The following is a 13,767-nucleotide window of genomic DNA, read 5'->3' as shown; positions in this document are numbered from 1 at the left end:
ACGTTGTATCTTGGTTGTTTGACATGTACACAAACAGAGAGGTAAATTACATGATTTGAGGAGAAGATATGTGGTAGATAGTTCTCAACAACACCTAATACATGCACCCAGCATTTGTTGTGAAGCATATCTGGCTACAGTGTTGCCAGTTGCCGAGCGCAGGTTTCAGTATCAACTCCACAGTCTATGGTCTCGGTACGGACACAATGACTCCACACTTGGCAACCTCACCGTGATGACAGTACTCCAGGAAGTCTCTGTTTGCCTCTGGACAAATAACAAACTGTTGTTTTTATGGAGCTAGTTGTTTTCTTCTACTTAAGCCGATGCCATATGGTGGCTACATGCACAGGCTCCAAGACTGACACTGGAGGCGGATGTGTGCTTCCTGTATCTACAATATCAAAGGGTGAAATCCCGTCCTCGACTAGAAATCAAATACCGACGACTATCTACAACGTGACTCTTGATAACAGTTATCATGGTGTCCTCACATCCCCCCTATTGATCCTCACATCAACCCTGAATCCAGCTTTAAATTAGGCTAATCAGCTCCGGGCTCAGGCTTCAAATGGCATGAGGAGGGAGCAAACAAAGCATTTCCCATAATGTTAAATTATCTGTTTAAATATTTGTAAATTAAATGAAGTAGTTCAATTAGGAATTTAAAGAAATAAGACAAGAGAATACAGCAGTCCTGTCTATGCTTTATACTATTAATCTCTTTACTCATGCATGTAAGTTATTATAATTGTTCTATAATTATGTAAATTGTACATGAATGAATGAATGAATGAATGCAAATTTATTTTGGACATGGAGATTATAAAGATTACTTTAAAATGCTTTAATGTTTATTTTCACCTTCATTTAAGATATTGTAAATATTTTCTCCCCCCCAATTAAGTCACAATTCATTACCACAATATTTTTATACAATTAAATATTCCTAAAGTCTCTTAAGAATGCATTAATGAGGCGGTGCTGCAGGCCTGTAGATGATAATCATTTACAGCTTCACTTTAAGTGTTGCTCAGACTTTTCTTTATCTTTATTTTCTGCATCACACCACATTAAATGACTTTTCACGTTGGCACACTGGGTCCCTCCCTGGCCAGTGAGCGGAATCCTTCCATTCTGAAGGTGCTTTAAAGCAGCGTTTTTAAAAATTCAACTCAAGCGCTCAGAGCCTCTTAACTTCCAGTTTCACTCTCTGGTTGACATTTCTTGAGAGCCAAATGCTCTGACTAGAAAATGGGAAGCAATCTTATCTGAAATGAAGGTGAAATGTAGAAGGTAATACTCTGATGTCCTCCTTCATATTCATGCTTTGGATAAATATTTCATTTTGGTGTTGCCCTGATGTTTCTCAGTAATGTACTGGAGCTGTCCCGGGCACAGCCTATGGTGAAAGAAGAGCCCAGCCCACTTGGGAGAGCTTGTTTTCAGCACAGCCTGAGCCCTGGAGCCTGCTTAAGGTGGGGGTGGGGTTATTTTGGGGAGGGGTGGCATGATGTAGGGAGGAGGATAAAAGAGGAGGAGAGGGATGCAATAAAGATACGGAGCAACCGCTGACAGAAAAGTGATGCGGGGGCGGGGGCATGGATGGGACTGCTTGGTGCTGAATCAGGGCTTGTTACCATCACAGGGCTCCTCTGGGACCGTGATGTCAGCCCCGGGACAGGGAGAGGAGGAGAGGCAAACAAAGGGAGGAGAAGGAGGAGAGAGGGAGGTGAGGGTGGAGAGGGGAAACCACAGAGGGATTAACAAAGAAGACCTGCAGAGATGATCCACAGATGGCTGCTGAAAGCTGCAGGCTGGATGTCAATGGAGACGTATTAGAGAGCTGCAAATCAGATCTCTGCCCCACATGATGAAATTAGTTTGTGACTACGTGTTATTGATTTCTTCTGCATGACACTGATTGGCTCAATGAGGTGATGCTCAAACATTTATTTACATGTTGCTGATTGGCCCAAACTCCTCAGTCTTTGAAACTGTTTAGATTAGTCCTGAGGTACGGAGGGAACTCTGTTTGTGCGCTAGCGAGTGATAATCATAAACCCAATCTGGGCGATTAGTGTTATCCTGATATCATCGTACCAACATCCAAACATGCAAGCCAGATGTCTGCATGCAAGGCTCAGCGCAGTTCATTTCGGAGCATTATCCCCAACTGTCCGAGCGCTTTAGCCGCCGTCAGTGCTCGGTGCTCAGCTCTCGGACATGATGCTGATCTTTACAGCCATGTTGTGAGATGACAAGCGTCCCATACAGCTGTCTTTAATTGACGGAAATAAAGATGCGGAAGGAGGAACCAGTGTGGCCTTCATTATCTTAATTTCAACAGATAACCTTGACTGCTGCTTGTGTGAGCGTTTTTCACTGTAATTTATGTTCCTACAAGTCTCTGTGACACGCTGCAGATTAGATCTTAGATTAGGAGTTTTAATTTGGATAATCAGACAGCGTAAGATCCAAAAGTCTAAAATCATTAGTCAAGATATATCTATGATGGTTTGGTTTGGTTTTAAATGTAATACTATTTTTTTTTACATTACAGATGTTAACTTCTAACTAACTTCTAATCTTTAAAAAATGTCCATGAATTTCAGAATATTTCATTATTTGGTGTGTCCCCTTCGTATGCCCTGATGACAGCATGCACTCTAGCTGGCATGGACTCCTCAAGTTTTTGTTAAAAAAACCTGCTGACTCATGCTATCTCAGCATGATTTGGCTAAACTCCTAAGAGCTTCTCATGATGTCACAGACTGCTTGGCTGTCTCAGCCCTCGAGTGCCCCCATAAATGTTAAATGGGGCTGAGGTCAGGTGACTGTAGAGGAAAGTCCATGACAGCCAGGAATCCAAGGTCTTTGGTCTTTGCCCACTTCAAACGTTTGGCCTTGTTTTCCCTTCTGACAAGAGGTTCAGACTGAGCCGCTTCACTGTCAGACAGACTTCTTTTGATTGCTTTTTGATTCTTTTGATTTGATTAGCAAATTCTATATCCCTGACTAAGTCTATCTCCCAGGGAACACTACATCTTATCCAGTTTCTGCAAATCCAGTGTTGTTCAGTGAGTTCAGTGCACTGGTCCCTTAGAAACCTTTAGTCTTGACATATCTTGTCACTGAGAAAGATCCTGCTTGCTTAGAAAAACAATTTGACTTCTGATACTTTCACTCACTTTCTCATTTTTCTGATTATTTGCAGGTTACAGGACAATATTTAAGATTTTTAATGTGATCTCAGACATTTGGACCCCACTGTAGATTTGCAATGAGGCATGGCAGGTGAAAATGGCAATAGTGGATTCATTAGTACATTATTGTTCAAAAAGTCTAAACCCCTAGCCCTAACCCTGTGGAACTGATGTTTTTCTTCTGTCCTTCAATAATGGATATTTAAACAGAGATAAAAATAAATAAATAAATAAACGTATGATTCCAACACTAAATGTATTATTTACATTTGAAATAGTTTTGACCCAAAAAACATTTAGTTGACGTCCCCACAGTGCTGCATGACATTTTTCTTTAGGCCCTCTGTGGTTAGATTGAATAGGTTTGAACTGTGTTTTGAAGGTCCACACTTTGGACCTATTAAAGTCTTAAGAATAGCTTTGTTAAAGCAACATGCCTTTTAATTCCAGCTTTCACACTGAAACAAAACCTGTTCCTGTTAAAATCCGAACAGATTTTGATGCTAATCCTCCAATTTCTCTTACCAGTGACTGTTGATTTCTTACATTCTTATTTACCTGTTGCTCAGCGGTGTCTGAGAGGTGTCTTGAACAGCATTTTGTCTGCAAAATATCTGATATCTTATCTTTGACAAACCCTTTATACACAATATCATCTATCTGAAGAGAGGACATTCTGCAACCTAAAAGCAGGACAGACCATTCAAAATTAAAGACTAATCCTCTCAGCCATCTGACTGAACCAAATCAAGCTTTTGTGGCAGACGTTAAACTGAAATGTACCATCTACCAAAACCACCAGTAAATCAGGATATCAAACACATTATATTCCACCAGCTGCATACTGAGTACAAAGAAGCAATATAACTGCCATTTTCTGGAGGAAAACATTTCCATTCATCACTTAATGCTAATCAGATGTATATTGTTGTATATTCTCAGTCACAGCTGTGCAGCTGTAGGGATAGTAATGCTGGCCGGTCCAGGCTGAAAAAGCTCAGCAACTATTTTTGTGGATTATCATGGAAGTACCAAAAAATTTGAAAAACCAAACAGCAAGAAGTCCTGACCCGGTAAATCAAGATAACCCACAAACCATGTTGTGAACAGTTTGTTGTAGGAACTATTTTCTTTCTGTATCACTGAGCAGAAGGAAGTTTGCATCTACTAATGGAGAAGAGGCTAGCTAATGTCGCTAACGAAGCTAGTTACAGCATATCTGAGGAGGACGCCATTAATATTCACATCCAGTCCACGATCCTCTCCATGAGTGCATGCACGTTTCCTTTTGCATGGTTATACAGCTGGTGGGTGAAGCTCTGTACAAAGAAAATAGTTCCTGCATGAATCTGCTCACAACAAGATTTGTGGATTATCTTCAGTGACCAGGTCATGATTTCTGGAAAGAGACATTGCTGTTAAGTTTTCAAAATGTTCTTCTTCTTGTTTTTTGTTGAGCACCACAAGCTGAGAGCCATCTAGTCCCATTACGTTGTAGAGACGGCAGACATCTCTCCAGCTGACATCTCCAAACCAGCTGTAGAGATGTCTCCAAAACAATTTAGATGGATAAATAGCACTACAGGCAAGAGAGGAAATACGATTTTTTGTTTTTGGGGGTGAACTGTCCCTGGCTACAGACTGGGCATTGAAAAGCATTATGGGAAATGTAGACAATTGTTAACCAAAGCAGATGTAGGCCTGTCAAGTTAAGAGACAATTAAATTCTGGCACTTCATCCAGAAATAACTCCTGGAGAGCGTCAGACATGGCAGACTTTTGATGTCCTGCAGGAAGTGTTTGGTGTCTCTTTGAGAGAGCACTTCAGCCAGGTTTCTCACAGTTAGAAGACATGAAATACAAAGAATAAGAGTGGTTCAATGTGCTCTGCCAGCGAAAAGTCTATAAAAGGCGGTCTGCAGAGTATAGCCAACAGTGAATCCGCTGACCTATTACTGTGCACAGAGAATATTGATGAGATGGAACAGGGACAGGGGCAGTCCTCCCTCCGAGTTGAAGATAACCAATTAAGACCAGGCTTCAGCTGAAACACGGGGAGATCTAAGGGTTGGATAAAGTCTGTCTCTTTCATCCGAGTATCTTATTTATGAAGAATATGCTGGAGAACAGGAGGGAGGTGGGATAGTAGAGAGGGCAGACATGCCAGACCACAGTGATTGCACCACATACTGTCTGTGCAAAGTGACTTGGTCTGTGTGAGAACGGGGTCAGGCTAAAGCTCGTTTCATCTTATTGGGCGAGAGTGATGCCAAGCTGAGCTGTCTGACAGAGAGCTTATGGAGGGAGAGGAGTTGTGCTATCCTGCTGTGTTTGTGTGTGTGATGCCAGGCTTACGCTGCCAGTCTCCGCCCCGTCACTGCTTGGATGATGTCATATGTCTGCTTGTGTGTGTGCTTGTGTGTGCTTGTGTGTGTGTGTGTGTTCACAGCCTTGTGATCAATCACTGGACAAAGAATGAAGCCACTGCCAAGCTTGGATACAGCGGCGACAAAAGGAAGAAAGGAGGCGAATTTAGAAAAATCTGATGGGGAAATGAACAAAGTAACCTATTTTTTAGCCCATTAGGTTTCAGTTTCAACCCCCCTCATTTGTTGACAGTCTTGGTATCTTCCATATGTCGAGGACAGATTAAAATGATGTTTTGGTTGCACTTACTTAACTCGATTGATGTCTGGCCACTGCTCAACAGCCTGTTCATAGATTACACAGTGAGAAAAGTCTAATCACTGGCTGTCAGTCTGCTTCATTGTCAAGAACCACATGCTCTCAGTTAATTGTTTCCCAGCTTACAGTTCGTGTTCTTGAAAGAATGCCGTAATTTTACCTTTGCCTTATTGTTAGGAAATCTGTTGGAAAGACAAAAACGACGACATGTTAGTCTATCTCTCGATACGGTCCTTCTGAAGACTTAAGTCTTTAAAAACCTGTTCACAAACATACAGTTTCGTTTTTACAAAAAAGGCTCAGTATTCCCCCAAAACAGCCGGGAACTGTAGATTATAACAAGTGCTATTCAAACAGGAGGAAACTGCATTTGTTAAGAACTATTTTCAACTGCGGATCAATACACATTTGGTGATATAGTGAGTATTGGGGTCAGCAAGATGGAGTGTGGGGGATTGAGTCAACATAAACTACAATCTGTGTAATCTGTGTAATTGGAGTTTAATTTCGTGACTTTGTGACATCACACTATGTCACCATGTCACAAATCAGCAGAATTTATTTATGCCTGGCGGCTAGTTGGCCACATAAGAATTGATTTAGCACAGCTGCTGTCATCGTTAGCGTTGCTGGGTAAGGCATGTGTCAGCTGACTAATCAGAGCAGACTGGTTATTCCGGAGGAGGGGCCTTAAAGAGACAGGACCTAAAACAGAGCGTTTCAGACAGAGGAGGGGAGCACAGGGCTGCTGCACTGCACAGAATGAGAAAACTGAGGTCTTTTCTGAGCACTAAAGCATGTTAACCTATTCTAGTGTTAACCCAAAAATAAAATGATGAACCTGAAAATAAGCAGCATATGTCTCCTTTAAAGGTAAATGTAGAGTATGGCCAGCTATGGAGTTGGTGTCCTCATTGATATGCCTGGTGTTTAGCAGGTAGAGCAGTTGTCCACCAATCGATAGGTTGTTAGTTCGATCCCTGGCCCCTGCAGTCTACGTCGAAGTGTTTAAGTGCAACATACTGAACCCAATTTGCTCCCAGTGTGTGAGTGTGTAAATGGCTATTACTTCTGAAGAGCATGTGGCGCCTGCATGGTCGCCCCTGCCACCAGTGATGATGGGTGAATGCTGACTCTCGTTGGTCAGACTGGTAAAGTGCCGTATACTGTAAATGCAGTCTATTTTTAAGAACCAGCATTGCTGATGAGAATCTTTCTGACGTGACTCAGGCAAAAAATGTTCACAGATGAGTAATGTTTTAAAGTTTTATGATGCATTTAGTCACGCTCGCCAACTCACTGCCTGATCATCCAGCGTTCATCCAGGAGTTTTAGTGACAGGTGGCGAAACACTGGGGATAATGTAAGTACACAACTCAACAAAATACAAAACAAAGGTCTAGTTGTTTTTGGACATTTTTTAATGCAGAAATGTTATATACTATGTCTTCAAGTCCTTAATCTCTGAGCTATTCTGTGTGACATGAACAGAAACAGACATCACGTGATTTTTATCCACAGGAATCCATTTGTTTTAAATCACTTTATCTATATTTGTCTCTTGTTTCCTACTGCACCATTTGTGGCAGGAGGATGCTTCATCAGAACTGCATGTCAGGTTGTGGAAAAGCTTCAGCGACACCCTGACCCGACATCTTACCCAGAATTGACCTGGGTGGGAACTGTCTGAAAGTGTGTTGCGTTATTATTAAAAAAACATCATCAATAAGTACATAGTGTCTTTATTAAGACAATATGTGGGCATAAGGCCCACACTCAATGACGAGTTGCTCTTACTAACACAGGACTAATACTGTTGTGAAGATACACATAATACTTCCTCAGACGGAGACAGAAAGGAGTGTTTATCGGTAATTTTAGGTCGCGGAGGCTCACAGAGAAGCTGACACGCACACTTTTGTGTTGCAGGCATGCGTTAAACAAGCTAATTGATTGAATTGGTTCAACCCTTGTGAGGAGGCGGGATCAAAACAGAGACTAAAGGTTTTATGTTCAAGTATAAAAGAAACAGCTATGTGAACATCTCTGATTAACCTCAGCGCATGTTGCCAACCTACAGCACAGAGAGTGAGACAAGTGTCTGTGCCGTCAAAGCTGGATATACAGCTTATTCTTCTGTGCCACTGTTGTCCAGATTCCATAGAAAACACATAAATGAGCCATTATGAACATGGACACTATATCTGTATCGAGCCAGTCCTGCATACAGCCACCTGCTGCCAGAAATACTCACTAGAGCTCCAAATGTGTATTTATCTGCAGCTGAAAACAGTCCCCAACACTATTCCCTCCTGTTTCACTAACGTTTGCTAAACACTACAGTGCCCGGCTGTTTCGGGAAAATACTGAGCCTCTTTAAAAATTGAAACTATATGTTTGTGAGCTGCTATTAAAGATTCAGGAGACGTGGGATTTGTTAACAATAAGAAAACTATAGAAAAATGCCAGCAGCAAATCCTGCGACTCTGCCGTGGCTGAGGAGTTTTGTTGGATTGATGCTCGAGCAGCTCCTGCACCTTGTGTTCCTCTCCTCTCTGTCACCCGCTCTCTCTCATGTCTTACATCTCTTCTTCTCCTCTCCATCTTTTTCCTCCCGAGGCTCCTGTGTCGGAAATGGCACGTTGGGTTCCACGTGAAGGCTTTTCTATTCGCTGGGCTGCCTGCCTGCCTGCCTGCCTGCCTGCCTGCCTTCCTGCCTGGCATCCTCTCTGTGACCCACGTCTGCATGGTCTCACAGGCAGTCTTCTTATCCCGCCTTCCCTCTCTGTCTCTCTCTGTATACATCTCGCTAACACTCCCTGTCTCCCCCATGGCAGCTGGATCGATCACTCGCCGGCCTGGTCGGAGGGGGCGAGAGACAAAGAGCGATACAGATTGAAGAGGAGAGAGTGGTGGGCTCCTTAAAGTCCGTTGCTGCTGATCATTCAGTTAGCTTCGATTGATAACGGAGCATTTGGCTCTAACCTGGCTGTAAGAGGAACCACTGTGCATTTGTGTGAGGCAATTACACAACAATTTCCTTGAGGAAAGCCAATCGCTAACCGCTTATACCATGCTACTCAATTATGTAAGCTAACAGAGAGCTTTTCCTCTCTGCTGCTCTTCTGCTCTGTGCAATTAGAAGCAGGCTGGCTTGTTATTTTAGATTTGTAAAAAGTGTGAGTTGTCAGATTCACCGTGGAGGAGATAAATGTTAGAATTTAGGGCCGGCGAGCTATTTTTGGATATTGCTTCTACACAGACTTCTTGACCCTTTTTAAAAATCTGTCTTTAATATAATAATGAAACACTACAAGGTCAAATGTGCTCACCCACTTGAGGCTAACAGGGTCTCACACCTCGCCATATCCACTTTCCATCGTGCATATGCCTCCTGTCCTCATTGCAGGCAAAGCCCTCCAATCAATCCCTGACCTGCTCTCGCTCTCTAATAAAGCACGGGTGCACACAAAGCACTAAGGCCCAAGCTTCTGCCCAGGCTAGGTTACCCTAGCAACAAGTTACGTAGCAGCAGTCTGGGCAAAGGAGCCACCTCAGAGGAGAGGAGGATGCCTGGGAGTGGAGGTGGAGACTAAGAGGGATGTTTGAGCAAAAACAAGAAGTCTCGAATGGATTACACTTTTCTGTTCTGCTTCAATAAATGATGACTGCTCAGACATAAATGTGCCTTACACAGTAGTAGAGCCATAGCTAAGTATTCAATAAATAATGCTTTTTTTGTTACATAATCGACCGGCCACAGAATCAGCTAGCAAACATAATGTATTACACCCGAGTGCTTTGCTGTGGTTGTGTCTGCAGAGAGACAAAGAGCCCTTGGGTGTATGGGATGGTCTCATCTCCTGTCAGCAGGGATGCTGGGAAGCTGCCAGACTACCAGCCTGCTCGATCACAAAGGTTCAACTCATGGCTTACAAACACACTCTGTGCAACAACCTCCCCCTTTCATTGTTAACCTCCACCTCCACAGGTTATGGGCAGCATTCGCGACGATTCTGACAAAAAACTGATTCAAAAAGTGTCTAATTTCGTCGAATCACTCCCTGCTGCCGAACGAGCAGCTAGACAACGCAGGGTGTGTCCAAGTCAAAGTCCCCACTGGGTTTGAAATTGAATACGGTGTGCAGGAATGTGAACCCTGAACCTACACATCATGATTTTTGTCACAATAGTTGTGTAATTTAAAGGTATTCGTGTAAACATCGTTGTAAAAACGGTGTTTTAGCCATTTTCTTTGTATCAGACATAACAAAGAAATTCACCCGTCGCTATAGAAGCATGATGTGGGGTGAATGATAATTTAGTGAATGTCTCCATCTGCTGCACACCCGCAGGAACTGCTGCATTATGTAACAGGAGCATACATACATGGCTTTTCTGGAAAGAGCAGGAGGAGTGCATGTCTTGCCTTGTGCTCCCTTCAAGTGCTCTCAAACGCTCTTACTTTACACTTGAGAAGATGTAAAAAATGATTGGTCTCCGTTTCAAGCGCCTGTCGTCAGAGGTGGTGTCTGTAATCAGATGGAACAGAGCTATGTAGTGCTATGCAGAAAATGTAGTGTGTGTGTGTGTGTGTGTGTGTGTGTGTGTGTGTGTGTGTGTGTTTAGTTTGTCATTCAATCTGCCAAGAGCTTAAAACACGACATCCAGCCACCAAACAACCAGCACCACTGTTATACCTACATATTCCATCATAAAAACATCTGGTGTCTCTCTTGTATTTACTGACCATTCTTGTGTGGTCAACCCGTAACTATCTATAACATCTGGAATCTGGTGTGTCTGATCAGCTAATCCAGGCAAATTGAGGGCGCATTATGTAAGAATTTAAGTTTAAAACATTCAATAATTTACTAAAATGAATGACAGTGTTACGTATACGTATTGGTTACATGTCACCATTCCGACATACCGCTATTCCGACATGCAAACGTCCCGCCATTCCGACAAAGTTTCGTCACGGCATTCCGACAAGACTAATCCTAACCCTTACCCTTACCCTTACCCTAACCTTAACCCTTTTAAAAGATGTGTCGGAATGGCAACACGTTTAAAAAACAAAAAAATACCGCCATTTCGACCTTAGGAGGAAAAATTTGTTGGAATGGTGGGACGTTTAATTAAAGGTTTAAGTGTTGCCATTCCGACAATTAGGGCCTCATGTCGGAATGGCGACATGTCGGAATGGCGGTTGCCCCCCATACGTATTATGTTGCAAAGATATCTTCAGAAGTTAGCATGCTAACTAGCTAGCCCCCTGGACACTTTCTTCTGATTGTTTACAACACCAGAACTCCCCCAGTGCTCTAAGCTCCCAGTCTGGTCATAGTAAGCTAAAAGGAGTGCTAGCTGCATGGCTAATTGAGCTAACTAGCTTTCAGCAGCCACAGTTAGCAGTTACTCCGGTGATGTGATGCCCCCTTTTTGTTTGAGGTATGAATTCAACAGGTGGCCTTAAAGTTATTATTGAATAGCCAGTCAAAGTTAACAACGACAAATAAAAACAAAGAAACATTCTTTGGCTAGCACTCACCTGATGCTAAAATGACACCCAATATGAAACTGCATTGGAATATGAATGTGAAAGCTAAAGAGCTAACAAAATCAAAATGGTTCATCCTCTGAGAGCATGAATATGAAACCTTTAGTGAGATATGACAAAGTTTTGGTCTGAGGCTCACACTACAGGCAGCCCTGTCTTCTAGAAATTATGTTTATATACAAATGAATTGAAACAAACAGCAGCAAAAAGATTTGAGGGAAAACTAATAGCAACCATATTGCATCTTATATTAACATAATGAGGAAATGTTGTCAATGAACTTGGCAAGTCGCAAAAATGTTGGTGATGAGCGTATCAGTGAAAAGTTTTTCACCAAAATTTGATCCAGAGAACATCAGCAGTGACTTGAGAAGTAAGACACTTTATGAACATGTGACCAAAATTATGATCTTTCACTAACCTTAACTTAGCCCCCTGAGAGCATTAACTGCAGAGTGGTCTGGATGTGAACACTGGACTCTGGTATGACAGTCCTACACTCTGCATGCACACCGTCCAGCCCAGCCACCTCCTTGTGACTCCAGCGCTGTACACTTTATTCAAAGAAATGTTGTCTCTGGAGGGCAGAATGGAAAGGATTGGTCCTCTGGGGAGCACAGAGTCTTTTAAAGATATTTGTCAACTACATTTTTACAACATCAGTGACGTTACAAAGCTCTTGCTCCTTATTAAGTCTTATAGACACATTCATCAGATCATAATCTGACTGTGAAAGAATAAGAACAATGTGTTGGTTATGATTTCTTTAAATTTACCTGATGATCATGGATTCATTCATTTTATCTGATGAACACTGACAGTGTGCAAGATTTCTTATTCTCTTCTGTGAAACATTGTGAAACATCTGGCCTGATGGCGGTGCTCTGACCTGACCTGGTTGCATTACAGGAAAGGTTACGTCTTTCTTGAGGGCAGGTTTTGGACTTCACACAGCTCCCTCTGGAGACACAAAAAGCTTTAGACAACTTTTTTCCTGTCGTCAGTTTCAGTAGTACTCCTCGAGACCTGTAAATACACTGTGATTTGCATAATCAGCAAAATCCCCTTTAAGTTTGCCTTGAGCTGACATGTCTGTCTGCTCCTCCTGGCATGAAGCATCTTCTTAGCGTGCAGATGTCAACAAAATGAGTTCACAATGTTGTCAGCTGTTATTATGTATTTGGGGATTCATCAGCTATAGTCCATGTTTAGTAGAGAAAGCATGTCAACAACCATGCAAGCAACTCTGGAACATATGTCAATATGTTAACATGCACACAATGACCATGCTTAGATGCTGGTATTTAGCTGGTACTGTTACCATGGTTATCTTAGCTTTGCATGTTGCTAATATTTGCTAATCAGCTCTAAACATTACTACTGCTGGTATTAAGTAAATCAAAGTATCGGATAAAATTTAAGCTAGCTGTCAGCTTACATGAAAAGCCGGCCAATCAGCACTGTCTGTGGGCTTCATCCTCTGGGGAACATTCATTAATGTCTGTACTCGTTTCCATGGCCATCCATTCAATAGTTATTGAGCTACTTTAGTCTCGACCACAGTAATGTACTGACCTTGCCCTCCACAGAGCCAGTGTGGCACTTACACTAAATTATATCAAAATCATTTAACGCTCCACTGTGTAGCATTTAGGGGAATTCAGGGAGATTCATTTGCAGAGATGTAATATATTCCTAATTATGTTTTTTTGTGAGTGTGAAAACCCCTGACATGAAGAATTGTGTTTTTGCGACCTTATAATGAGCCTTTTATATCTTCAGAGGGAGCAGGTTCCCTTCACAAGTGCATCCGGCTGCATCTGCAGCAAGAACATGAAGGAAGCTGAACTTCCAGATACGGTTTGTGCAGAGTTTGTGGGCTGGTTGGGTCACAGAAAAGACCAAAAACTACATTTTGATGTTCATGAATAATGTAGCCGAGGGCTTTATGTTATGCAAAACTTATAATAGAAGATAATAAAGTAATATCACGACGCTCCATAGTCTGACACAAGACGGGAATTCTGCTCACGTCATCTGCAGTGCATCTGTTTTTGTACCTTTCACAATAAAAGCCCTAGACATTATGGTAAACTGCTTATCTGGGAGGGAATTTAAATTAAAAAACATTCTACTAACATGCAACTCGATAAAATAGCTGACAATATTATCAGTAGTATATCATAATGTCCACCATGATGTGCCACCATGTTTCCACAGTAGCCCAGAATGGACAAACCAAACACTGGCTCTAGAGAAGGCCCTTCACATTTTTAGCAGCCACCCTAGGGGAAGGTGAGGTGAGGGGTGTTC

This window comes from Pagrus pagrus (assembly GCF_965226575.1).
Source record: "Pagrus pagrus genome assembly, chromosome: 17".
Taxonomy (NCBI): domain Eukaryota; kingdom Metazoa; phylum Chordata; class Actinopteri; order Spariformes; family Sparidae; genus Pagrus; species Pagrus pagrus.
Note: the sequence above shows the minus strand (reverse complement) of the source record.